We start from the raw sequence: 12,657 nt of genomic DNA, 5'->3' as shown, positions 1-12,657 counted from the left end.
TGGTGAAAATCATGGAATTATTGTACGTGATGCATGCATGAAAGTCATGCAGAAGGATGCCGTAGCCTCAATCGCTGACCTCAGCAGCAAGAAGGAGCGACCCAAGCGAACGTTAGGACTAAGTGATTTAGATCGTTACATTTTGGTAGCTTTGGAGGGAGTAATTTTCATAAAAAAGATAAATCGTTGTCACATGGAAAATAAGAGTACGGTTTGCCGGCAACATGGTTCATGGCCAAGTATTTTCCAAGATGATGTGGATAATAAAATGGGTGACTTTTAAGGTTTCCACGTTCTTCTTATCTTATCATCTAACTTGTTAACGAGTGCCGCTAAAATTCGAAAACTTTCCCGAGTAAAGACCTATCTATATTGAGAGCAAAATAGCAATTAGCATTCCATAAGAGACTCAGGGCCTGGAAAATTAAAATATGCTTGAGCACGGCCTGTGATGGACGGCATCTACGGATGCACTGCACACCTTGGGAGATCCATGCTCATCATTTACCACATATCTCTCCTCCTGGAAGCTCAAGCCCATGTTTGGAGGGTGCGGGACCAAATGTTTCCGTAATGCTGGACCAAACGTTCCTCAACCCATGGTATCACTTCCGTATAGTTGGCTCAAGCAAAGATAAGCTGCCGGCCACTCCCTTTGGCGTAGCACATGGAAAGGGTATTTGAGAGGCGACCAGCCAAAGCTCGGGCTCCAACAGCTTGGTGAATGAGGGGATGGCTAGTGATGCTCCGTTTGTTGCCAAACTGATTGTCGAGGAGTGCGGTAAGATCTTCCGAGGCCTCAGATTGCTGGTGGAAGTTGACTAGTTGAGCTGATATGGCCGTTCAATGTAGTATTTAAGGATAGACATTTTCCTCCATCGTCCCCATCATGCTCGGAGAATCTCAAATTTTTAGAGAGGATAGTATTTATCTTTTGAGAGGGATGTCTCTATACATTCAATCAAGTCTTCTCAAATAGAAATGCAAGATGGAGATACAACTAAATTTTAGTTATTTAAAATTTTTTAATATTTTTAATTGATAATATTTTTTTTTGAAGAGATACGACTCTCCGTAAACCAACATTAGTTTCTGAGGCATCATCTTTTTTTTAAATCATAGACTCTCCTCAATCATCCCAACAAAGTCTATAAATAGGTTCTAGATCTAACTATTTTAAAAATAATTCTGGAAACATCATCCTCTTATTTCTTCTCTCTTGTGCTTTGTTTGAGATTTTTCCTTTTGAGATGGAGACCCGTCTTTCCTCCTTATTCCTTTTCTACCCTTTTTTTCTTATTTAGACATTTGAAGGAAGGGGATGTGTAGTTTGTGATTAGAATCAGAATAAGTTAGAATGGCAATCAGAATGACCATATCTCTTAAAGTATTTAGTTCATGATTTGAATCAAAGTTGGAATGGAGATTTGTTCCTTATGGGAGAGTAGAAATTGGATGTTAGGGACTGCTTTGTGATCGCAATCTGAATGGGACTTCCTCCAATCAAATTATTTAAGTTTTTAGGCTAAATGAATTCAGATTATAAATAGATCAATCTGTTTAAACTATTTAATATTTAGATTGGATTTAAATTTCAGATATTTGATCCATTTAATCTATTTAATATTCAGAAAGGATTGAGTCAAATAACTCGTTTAATCCATTTAACCTATTTAAGACTTGTTTAATTTGTTTAAAAATCTACTTAGTCTATTCCTGATCCGTTAATTAATCCGTCCTATTGAATCTATTTAATCCATTTAACTCATTAAAAATTTAGTTAACATATCTCGTCCATTTAATCTAATTTGATCTATTTAATAAATAGATCGGGTTGAAATTTAAATTTTTGATCTATTTAATAAATATATTAAATTTTGGTTGATGTTTTTTTTTAATCCGATCCATACTGATTCCATATGTATTCAATCCAATCTAACCTAATTGCTATCCCAATTCTCACGGGACTTCGAGCCTCAATGGAGGGAAACAGTAGAGCTACTTGGAAGATCTCTCATGCTATTGCACCTGGGTGGATTGCAGGGTAGTATGGTTCTCTCTCCCCAACACTAAGGTGCCCAATCAATACACTGCACAAGAATTTGGCCAAAGTCATGGAATTGGTGTCACACAAGTAAGTCATGTACAAGGATGCCGTGGCCTTAACCGCAGACCCAGCAGCGAAAAGGACCAAGCAAAATACACGTGCAGCTGAAGCACAACGGGTAACTTCTCTACCGTAGGATTTAGCTTAGTCCATTTGGACCTGGTCCAAGTAATAATTAGACGCCTTTGTGGGAGTTTCATGAATGAATAAGATTAAGACTTTGCTTAACGGGGCGGGTTCTTGTTAAGATTACATTTAACGCACAATTTAGAGAGTAATAGTCTCCACTATCTCAATTTACATAACTTAGCATTTATTACTGGCTCTTCTTTTTTCAAATGGCAATATTGCCTACGAGAATTCAGCAAAATTATTTCAGCCATTTGTGCAAAGATCTTTTGGATTTAGGAATAAGATTCTCTACGGTTCTCAAAAAATACTGTAGGATGTGGTGTATATTTTAGGACCTCCATCTAAAGATAGATGGTTATGTGATGTTTATCTAATCTATTCAAATACTTCAAAAGTTTATCCATTTTTATTTTCTTAGTATTTTAACACATATAGTGATATCTATCTAATTTGTTCAAATACTTGTAGAATTTATTCATTCTTATTTTTTTAGTATTACGTGCGTGCGGTCATCTATTTTTTGATGAATATTTTGAAAGTTAAAAAATAAAAAATAAAAATATAAATTTTAATTGTACTCAAACGGCTGAACTATTTTGACCGGGTTCTCACGAGTAATTTTGCCGATTGAAAAAAAAGAAGGATAAGTAATAAATGCTAAGTTATGTAAATTGAGATAGTGGAGACTATTACCCTCTAAATTTAAACGGACCGTAAAATAAAATCCCAGTCGCATGGAAAACGGGAATACCCGAGAGCAGGGTGCGTCACCAATTATATTAAAAGATGACATAGATAATCCAATCGGCGATTTTTCACGTTTCCGAATTCTTCGGCTTTTTCTTTTTTGGGTAAGAGTATTCTTCGTTTTTTAATGATCTCACGTGTAAGAGGTGCTGCTAAAATTGGGAAGTTGCCCCCTCTAAAGACCTATTTATAGTAGTACCAAAATAGCAATTAGCAAACAATCCATAAGAGACTGGCCTGGAAAATTAAACAGTGCGAGTGTGGTGGAATCCCTAGATGGAGAATGCCAATCTTAATTTGGAGCTCATGAAAGCTCAAGGCCATGCATGGAACTACATATTTAGCTTCATAAAGTCCATGTCCCTCAAGTGTGCCGTGGACCTCGGCATAGCAGACATCATCCATACCCATGGCAAGCCAATCTCCCTCGTGGAACTAGCCATGAAACTATCCATTCCCCCCACCAGAAACAACGACCTGCGCCGCCTCATGCGTCTCTTGGTGTTCTCGGGATTCTTCGATCGAAAGCGTGATGGAATCAATCCTGACCACGAGGAAGAGTTGTACATCCCCACCACCATGTCTGCTCTCCTTGTCAAGGAGAACGATGCGAATATCTCCTCTTTGGTTCTCATAATGCAGGACCAAATGTTCCTCAACCCATGGGATCACCTCAGTAGTTGGTTCAAGCAAGATAAGGAGCTCGCCACTCCCTTTGAGGTAGCACATGGAAGGGGTATTTGGGAGGCCGCCAGCCAAAGCCAGGCCTTCAACATCTTGTTCAATGAGGTGATGGCAAGTGACTCTTGGTTCGTGGCCAAATTGTTTGTGGAGGAGTGCGGCGAAGCCTTCCGAGGCTTGAGGTCGCTGGTGGATGTTGGTGGGGGGATGGGCACGATGGCCCGCGCCATCGTGGAGGCCTATCCACAGGTGAAGTGCACCGTCCTTGAGCTGCCTCACGTGGTAGCAAGCTCGGAAGCAAGCGAGAAGGTCCAGCTTGTCGCGGGAGACATGTTTCAGTATGTTCCTCCTGCCGATGCGGTGCTGCTCAAGGTATACTCCTGGTCTAGTACTTAGTCGTGACTTGATGTATGGTAGCTTAGTTGAAGATTCAGATGGAGGATGGCGGGGCCATAAATTTAAACAATTTAAACAACTTATTTTTATTAAAGATCTGAATTTTGATATGATCTGCTTGCAAGCATGAATATCCCCTCTATTTATCAAATCTGGATTTGATTCTTGGGTGGCCTTTCGAGACTTAAATGGAATCACCACAGCGATCTAAGATCACCAATAATCTAAAATTTAGGGTAATTTGATTCCTAAAGGTATAAGATCACTATATTTGATAGCAATAGTCTAATGATTAAAGATTTTCGTGTATCTGTATATAACTTATTTGCTATTTTATAAAAATCCAAGATCACCAACCATTTAATATCAAAACTATTCTTGACATATTTTACAAAAAATATATTTATTAATCATATAAAATATATTATAATAAAATATTAATATATTAATTATTAATATATTTCATAAAAATATATTTATTAGTCCTATAAATTATTAATCCTACAAAGGCATATCATTTTTTATTTAGAATTCATATTTTTATTGATGCTTATAATATATCATTTTTAATACTAATTTTTATTTTGATTAAAAAATAAGGCAAATAGTTAAGTAATGTGTCACATAATTTCGTTATATAAATATAAAGTACAATAATATTTTTTCTACTATAATTTAAAATTAACACTGAATAATAATATGATAAATAATATGATTAATAATATATTACAATATAATGTGCATATTAATATAACATATAATATTAATATAATATAATATTATATATAATATTGATATAATATATTAATGATATATTGATATCTCAAGTTTTTTTTTGAACTAAGAGGTATTTTGATCTTTAAATTTAGCCCAATATCCTGAAATGGGGGTGATTTTGGATTCCTAATCTTAAATATAGCTATCCCATTATTGGATTATATAGTGATTTAAAAAATGAGAATGATTAAGAATCACTATCATGTATGATCATCGCGATGTAATTCAAAATGATGATCTCATCATCTCTACCCATATCATCCTTGATCTTAGGATGATCATCCTATACCAAAGCTCTCTCAATGGTTTCCGGTAAAATTTAATACTATCAACAATCTTATGAGGGCATCGGATCTCTAATATAAAAACATTTCTGTCATTGGTTTGTGTGTTCAAGAAATTTGGACCTTAAAGAAACTAATTAAGTTTCCTTAGAAACTTGTAATATTCTTATAATCAATCTGCTAACGGAGAACCAAAAAGACAATGGAGAACCAATTGCATTCTAAATCTTGACTTGTATCATTACCCTAGACTAGCGAGTGCTCTAGATTTATGCCAGATAAGACACACAAAGCTTAATTACCCAAAGTTGGTAGATCATTTTTTTTTGGCTCAATTGCACACCTAATTAACTTGTTCGGCACTGAAAGAAAAAAATTTCTAGTAAGCTATGTATAAGTTTAAACAAAAAACAATCCAATCACCCCAATTCTTCTGTGCAGTAAATATAAGCTACCAAAATTAAAGGAATCAAATTATTTATTTATGTTACAACTATTCAAAAGCACACAATTTGACATTAATTAATAGCATCCAAGCTATGCCCAAGAATGTGTAAGAGAAGATGTTCCATTTTCTTTGTCAAATTCTCTAAATCTAATAAATTCATATATATAATTTCTCTTACCATAACTCAAATATCTTATCCTCATTAAACATTGCAAAATATCTTTTTTTAATTAATTGTGACAAAGTGAATATTATTTTTTCTCAAAAATTGTCATTTGGTCACAAGAAAAAGGTCATGCCCTACATGTTTTTGTTTTCCTTTGTTTACTTTTTCACTTCCAAATTTGAAGAATATATTGATACATGAAAAGAAAAAGAACACAACAAAAACTGGTCACATATGTTGGAAAACTTCCAATATTTTAGTAAATCTTACTTCTTATATTCATTGTTTGTAGTGGGTGCTGCATGATTGGAGTGACGAGGATTGCGTAAAAATATTGAAACGATGCAAGGAGGCAGTTCCATCCAAAAAAGAAGGGGGTAAGGTGATTATTATTGATATGGTAGTCGACTTGGATATTGGCTTTTTTGAGTTAGTCGAAACACAGTTACTCTTTGACATACACATGATGGTCCAAACTGCAGGGAAGAAAAGGAATGAATGTGAATGGAAAAAAATTTTCATGGACGCAGGTTTTACCGACTACAAAATTATAATGGCATTAGGCTTGCGATCGGCCATCGAGGTTTATCATTGACTAGTGAATAGATAAGGAAAGTTATCTACTGGTGGCCATGAATCAATTAGTTTGCTGCTACCTTCCAATTTAATTTTAGATCTTCATTATATAATGCATTGGAAGTCTTATGGTGTTCTTATTATTTGTTTTTGTTACTATGATGTTTGTGTTAGGTTTCATTTTCTGTGAATTGTCTATCATGTTAAGTTGATTGGCTTTCTCCAAGCTGAAATAATAGAAGGTACTTTCTTACTTGCTTGGTTGAAAATCTTTTTGGACAATACTATGCTGGTCCCAATATGTGCAAATGAAAAGAAAAAGGACAAAAGATATTTTAACTATAAATTGACAAGTTGAAATCAATCACATGCATTTAATCATGGGAAACTTACAGAGGCAGATGTTAAGAAAAATGCCGCCAATAGCCAACATCGTTACTCTATTCTATGCTAGAAATTAAATTCAAGCTTTTTCTCGAACCCTAGAGATGAGAAGTTGAAATATTATGCATTTCACATCAAGAAAGAAATATAGGCCTTATATTGTCTAAAATAAATTTAATATATTTGGTTAAATGAGTATTATAAAATATCATTTTTTATTTATAACACAAATAACTAATCAATCAATAGGACCACACTCAAATTACTATATATTTATTTTATTATAAAGCGATATATTTTTTAGGTAAAAAAAGAGGTAATTCATTAGAATTTGTAAATTATTGATCTGATTTAGGAGAAAGAAGATTTTTTTCGATTCGTTTAATTCAAATCTCACCAAGAAGTAGGTAGAAGAAGAGGAGAATTTTCAAATCTCTAGATTACTCATCCTCCTCACTAGATCCAATTCTGATCTCCCAAAGCTAGAGATAGCTTCGCAATAAGAGTTGTTGGCATTTGCACTTGTACTGAAGGTACTGCCAATCTATAAATGATCTTGATGAGTTGGTAATCTTCTTCCCTAATTATATGAGATATCCCTTTATCTCACCGTATCGAAAAAGAGCTATTAGCTATACTCACTGTGGGCCTTTGATGTACTTGAAGTATGGATATTCTTCTTATTACTTGTATTGCTCGTATGTTTAGACTGTGTACAAAAAGCCCCTATAGATATAGAGGACCATTGCTCTGATACTAACTTGTCCAATCAGAGAGAATTCTCACAAAGAAAAAGATAGAAGCAGATAAGTTTCTAAAATAGGGCTCAAGGCCCTTTTCTTTTTTTATTATTTTTATTCACTAAAAAATAATGTACATATCTTCTATTTATAATAAGGAGATCCGTCCTTATACAAATAGGATGAACTCTTCTTTTAGTTCTAATGAGACAACTTTAACTAAAATAGATGTATCTAGAAAAAATAATTTTTAGAAAAAAATTAAAACTCTTCAAGAGGTAGATCTCAACTTTTATAATAATTATTTTTTATTATTTTACTAAATTTTTTTTAAATTGAAAGCTACGGTCAGTCAAAATTTGAACTGAAAGAAAAATTTTCAAGTTGGCTAACCTATTTTGTGGTCCAAATAAAAGAATTTCAGCTTGATCAGTGGGCCACTGTCCTTTCAGCGAAACGACACTACATCTTTTAGACAATGTTATGTACTAAAAGTTGAAATTTTTTTAGATAATGTTAATCTGATCGAATTATGTGTAATAAAAAAATTATTTTAACTATGAAATGATAGGTTGAAATCAATCACATACGTTTCAATATGAGAAACTAACACAGACCTACACTAAGAAAAATACCAGTGACAATATCCAACATCTTTATTCTTTTCCCTATCAAAAAAATTCAAGCTTTTCCTGGAACCCTATAAATGATAAGTTGAAATACTATGTACTTCACATTAAAAAAAAAGAAAAGAAATATACAAGCCTTTTATTGTCTAAAGTAAATTTATTATATTTAGTTAAATGAGTATTATAAGATATCATTTGATATCAATAATACAAATAACTAATTAATCAACGGGATCCTACTCAAATTACTACATATTTATTTTATTATAAGTAATATATATTTTATGTAAAAAAAGGATAATTCATCAGAATTTGTGAATTATGTTGACATAGAGCTATGTGGTGATAGGGGCGGCTCATATGGGCTTAGCATGCAAAATGACAAATCAAGAAAAGTCTCTTTAGGTAAATCCGAGGTCACAGGTCGCTGGGATGTCGGCAAAGTGAAATTAACGTTTCATTGCATAATAAGTGGCCGGTAAAATCGTTGCGGGCAAAGTGATAACTAAGGTGCCCAATCAATACATTGCACAGAAAAACATCTTGTCATGTGGACGGAGAAAATTGGTGAAAGTCATGAAATTATTGTACGTGATATATGAAAGTCATGTAGAAGGATGTCGTGGCCTCAACCGCTGACCTCAGCGGCACGAAGGAGCAGGCCAAATAGACGTTCGGACTAGTGATTTAGATCGCTACATTTTGGCAGCTTTTGTGTGAGTAATTTTAATAAAAAAAATAAATCGTTGTCACATGGAAAACAAAAATACGGTTTGCCGGCAACATGATTCACGGCCAAGTATCTTTCAAGATGATGCAGATAATAAAATAAATAATTTTAAAAAAATATTTGATTCGTAATTAATATCAGAATGACCGTGAAGATCGAAATATTTTGATATTAAAATCAAAATAATTAAAATTTTAAAATATTTAATTTATAATTAAAATTAAAATTAAAATAAAAAATTTAATTTATAAAAAAAATAAAAATTAAGTTATATATAGATTGATCTATTCTCATTTCACTTCGGAATCAAAATCAAAACGAAATTCCTTCCAAACAAATAATTAAAATGAGAGCCATCCATTCCGATCTTGATTTTAGACTTTTACTCTTCTCAATTAAACATCCTCTTAAGATTTTGACATTCTTCTTATCTTATCATCTAACTTGTAACGAGTGCCGCTAAAATTTAAAAATTTTTTCGAGTAAAGATCTATTTATATTAGGAGCAAAATAGCAATTAGCATTCCATAAGAGACTCAGGCCCGGAAAATTAAATATGCTTGAGCACGGCCCATGATGGACGGCATCTGCGGAGGTGCTGCACACCTTGGGAGATCCATGCTCATCATCTACCACATCTCTCTCCTCCTGGAACCTCAAGCCCACGTATGGAGAGTGCGGGACCAAATGTTTCCATAATGTTAGACCAAACGTTCCTCAACCCATAGTATCACTTCAATAGTTGGCTCAAGCGAGATCAACTGCCGGCCGCTTCCTTTGACGTAGCACATGGAAAGGATATTTGAGAGGCGACCAGCCAAAGCTCGGGCTCCAACAGCTTGGTGAATGAGGGGATGGCAAGTGATGCTACGTCTGTTGCCAAACTGATTGTCGAGGCGTGCGGTAAGATCTTCTGAGGCCTAAGATTACTGGTGGAAGTTGATTTCCGAGGCTTAAGATTGCTGAGGCCTAAGATTGTTGGTGGAAGTTCAAAGTTCTATTTAAGGATAGCATTTTCCTCCGTCACCCCCATCATGCTCGGAGAATCTCAAATTTTTAGAGAGGATAATATTTGTCTTTTGAGAGGGATGTCTGTATACATTCAATCAAGTCTTCTCGAATAGAAATACAAGATGAAGATACAACTAAATCTTAGTTATTTAGAAATTTTTAATTTTTTTAATTGATAATTTTTTTCGAAGAGATACGGCCCTTCGAAAGTGAATATTAGTTTTCGAGATATCATCTCTTTTTGAAATCATCGAGTCTCCTCGATCATCTCAACAAAGTCTATAAATAGACTCTAAATCTAACTATATTAAAAATAATTTTAGAAGCATCATTCTCTTGTTTCTTCTCTCTTGTGCTTTGTTTGGGACTTTTCTTTTTGAGACAGCCCCGCTCTTCCTCCTTATTCCTTTTCCACTATTTTTTCTTATTTAGACATCTGGAGGAAGGAGGTGAAGGAAGGGGGTGTATAGTTCGTGATTAGAATCAGAATCAGAATGGATTAGAATAGGAATCAAAATGACCAAATACTTTAAGAGACATGGTTTGTAATCAAAATGACCAATTTCTACTCTCCCATAAATTGGATGTTAGGGATTGGTTTGTGATCAGAATCTGAATGGAACTTCCTTCAATCAAATTATTTGAGTTTTTAGGCTAAATGAATTCAGGTCATAAATAGATCGATCTGTTTAAATCTTTAATATTTGGATTGGATTTGAATTTCAGATGTCTGACCTATTTAATATGTTTAATATTCAGAAAGGATTGAGCCAGATAATTTGTTTAACTCGTTTAATCCATTTAATCCATTTAAGATCTATTTAACTTGTTTAAAAATTTAATTAATCTATTCCTAATCCGTTAATTAATCTGATCTGTTGAATCTATTTAATCCGTTTAACTCATTAAAACATTTATTTAATATGTTTAATTTATTTAATTTAATTTAATTTATTTAATAAATAAATTGGATTAAAATTTAAATTTTTGATCTATTTAATATATAGATTAAATTTTAGTTGATAATTTTTTTTGATCCGACCTATTGGTGCAAAAATCTGCTGGCGCCGGAGAAGCTGGAGTCGAGGGAGTCGCGGTCGCCGTCGGGACCTGCAAAAGAAGTCTAAACCGGAGGTGGGGTTGCTCCGGCAAGACCCTCCGACGCTCAAGTCAGTTCTCTGCCTCAACAAGAATGGAGTGCTCGAACGAAAATTTTTAGCAGAGTTTTGGGATAGAAAATAGAGCTTAGAGAATAACGTATCTGGGGCCCCCTTTTATAGGCGAAAAGGGGCAGCAGACTGATAGCGATATCTGTAACCGTCTGGCAGTGGGCTGCCCAGAGTCAGGCGGAGCTTGTTGCGAAGAGTAGTGGAATGGGATCGTGGCCACCGCCAGGACGTGCCATGTGGAGTCTGTTGCGGGTAGTGGAACGGCGTCCGTTGTCGCGACTTGCTAGGAGGTGGGAGAAATCGTGCGGTATCCGTCGCAGAAGGTGGAGCAGTGTCGTGGCCGTCACTGCGGCCTGCCAGAAAATAATGGAGCCGCGTAGGATCCGCCGCAGGGAGTGAAGCAGAGCCGTGGCCGTTACTACGGCCTGCTAGGGAATAATGGAGCCGCGTAGGATCCGCCGCAGGGAGTGGAGCAGAGCCGTGGCTGTTACTACGGTCCGCCAGTGGGTCCATACTTGTCGGCTGAAGTTCGGTTGGAGTCAGTAGCTGGGGTCGTGGGTGGAGCTCGGCTCCCGCGGGAGTCCGGACGAAGCCTTCCAGCAGTCGAGGTCGAGGACGAGGTCCGACTCCCGTAGGAGCCCGGACGAAGTTCACCTGTAGCTGGAGTCGGAGATGAGATCTGGCTCCCGTAGGAGTCCAGTCGAGGATGAAGTCCGGCTCCCGTAGGAGTCCAGATGAAGTTCACCTGTAGCTGGAGTCGGAGACGAGATCTGACTCCCGTAGGAGTCCGATCGAGGCTCGTCAGCTGGATCCCCGGAGGGTCACCCTCACCACGAACTTCAGCTGGGGGGTATTTTATACCCAACACCAGTCCCCCTACTTTCGAGTTCGAATTTCGAATGAAGGAAGTATAGAAAAATTTTCGCAGTCGAAGTTATCCTCTTGAATCCTGTGCACGACCGCCCCTAGATATTTTGGCATTAAATGCGCGCGTGCTAAAGTCTTTTCGAATCGGGGCGGTTCAAAGGGACCCTTCGGAATCCCCGCTGGCACGCTGGTCCAGATACGATGTAATAATGGCTCCGTCAGCTGTCAGCCGCTTTTAGCCACCTGCCGAGGCGAGTGGGACACGTGTCGAGCATGGGTCGGCTTGGGGGGATTCGCGATCATTATGGCGTCGGATCTCAGGGTCTATTTAAACCCGCCTTTTCGCCTGAAAGTTCTACCGGTATCCGCCTTTTCTTCGAAAGCCCTGACCTCCCTTGGCGTCTTCCTTGGCCCTAGGCGCCTTTCGAGTCATCCCTGTCCTCGCCCTTCTGCATCCTCCAGAGCGATCTAGGTTAGTCCCAGAACCTTCATTTTTCTTCTTGCCACCTAGGGGGCCTTTTCTCCTCCATTTTCTCCTGTCGTATTCCTCCGATTTGGTCTCCAGCAACCTCTGTCCCGTCCGATTTCTCTGGGATCTTTAGGGCTTTCGTCTGAAGTCGTTCGAAATATCTTCCAGCATCTCCGCCTTTAGCAATTCAGGGAGTTCTTCCGCCTCAGTCCCCTAGGACCCCCATTCTGTAGACGAACCCACATCTGGGACTGGGCTTCGCCCAGTTTTTGCGTCGAGCACCATTCCCTGCTTCCTGACTCTGGATGAACTCCTGCTGATAAGAGGTTCAGTACGGAGTTCCT

General features: G+C 36.8%; 1 pseudogene; it reads left to right on the top strand.

Moving 5' to 3' along the window:
* The first annotated feature begins 573 nt into the window (after nucleotides 1-573).
* On the top strand, nucleotides 574-6,569 carry LOC105044073 (trans-resveratrol di-O-methyltransferase-like; annotated as a pseudogene).
* Nucleotides 6,570-12,657: the final 6,088 nt, after the last annotated feature.

Source organism: Elaeis guineensis, chromosome 4 (genome assembly GCF_000442705.2).
Source record: "Elaeis guineensis isolate ETL-2024a chromosome 4, EG11, whole genome shotgun sequence".
In the NCBI taxonomy this organism is placed as follows: Eukaryota; Viridiplantae; Streptophyta; class Magnoliopsida; order Arecales; family Arecaceae; genus Elaeis; species Elaeis guineensis.
The sequence above is the reverse complement of the archived record's forward strand: the minus strand, read 5'-3'. Positions and strand labels throughout refer to the sequence as shown.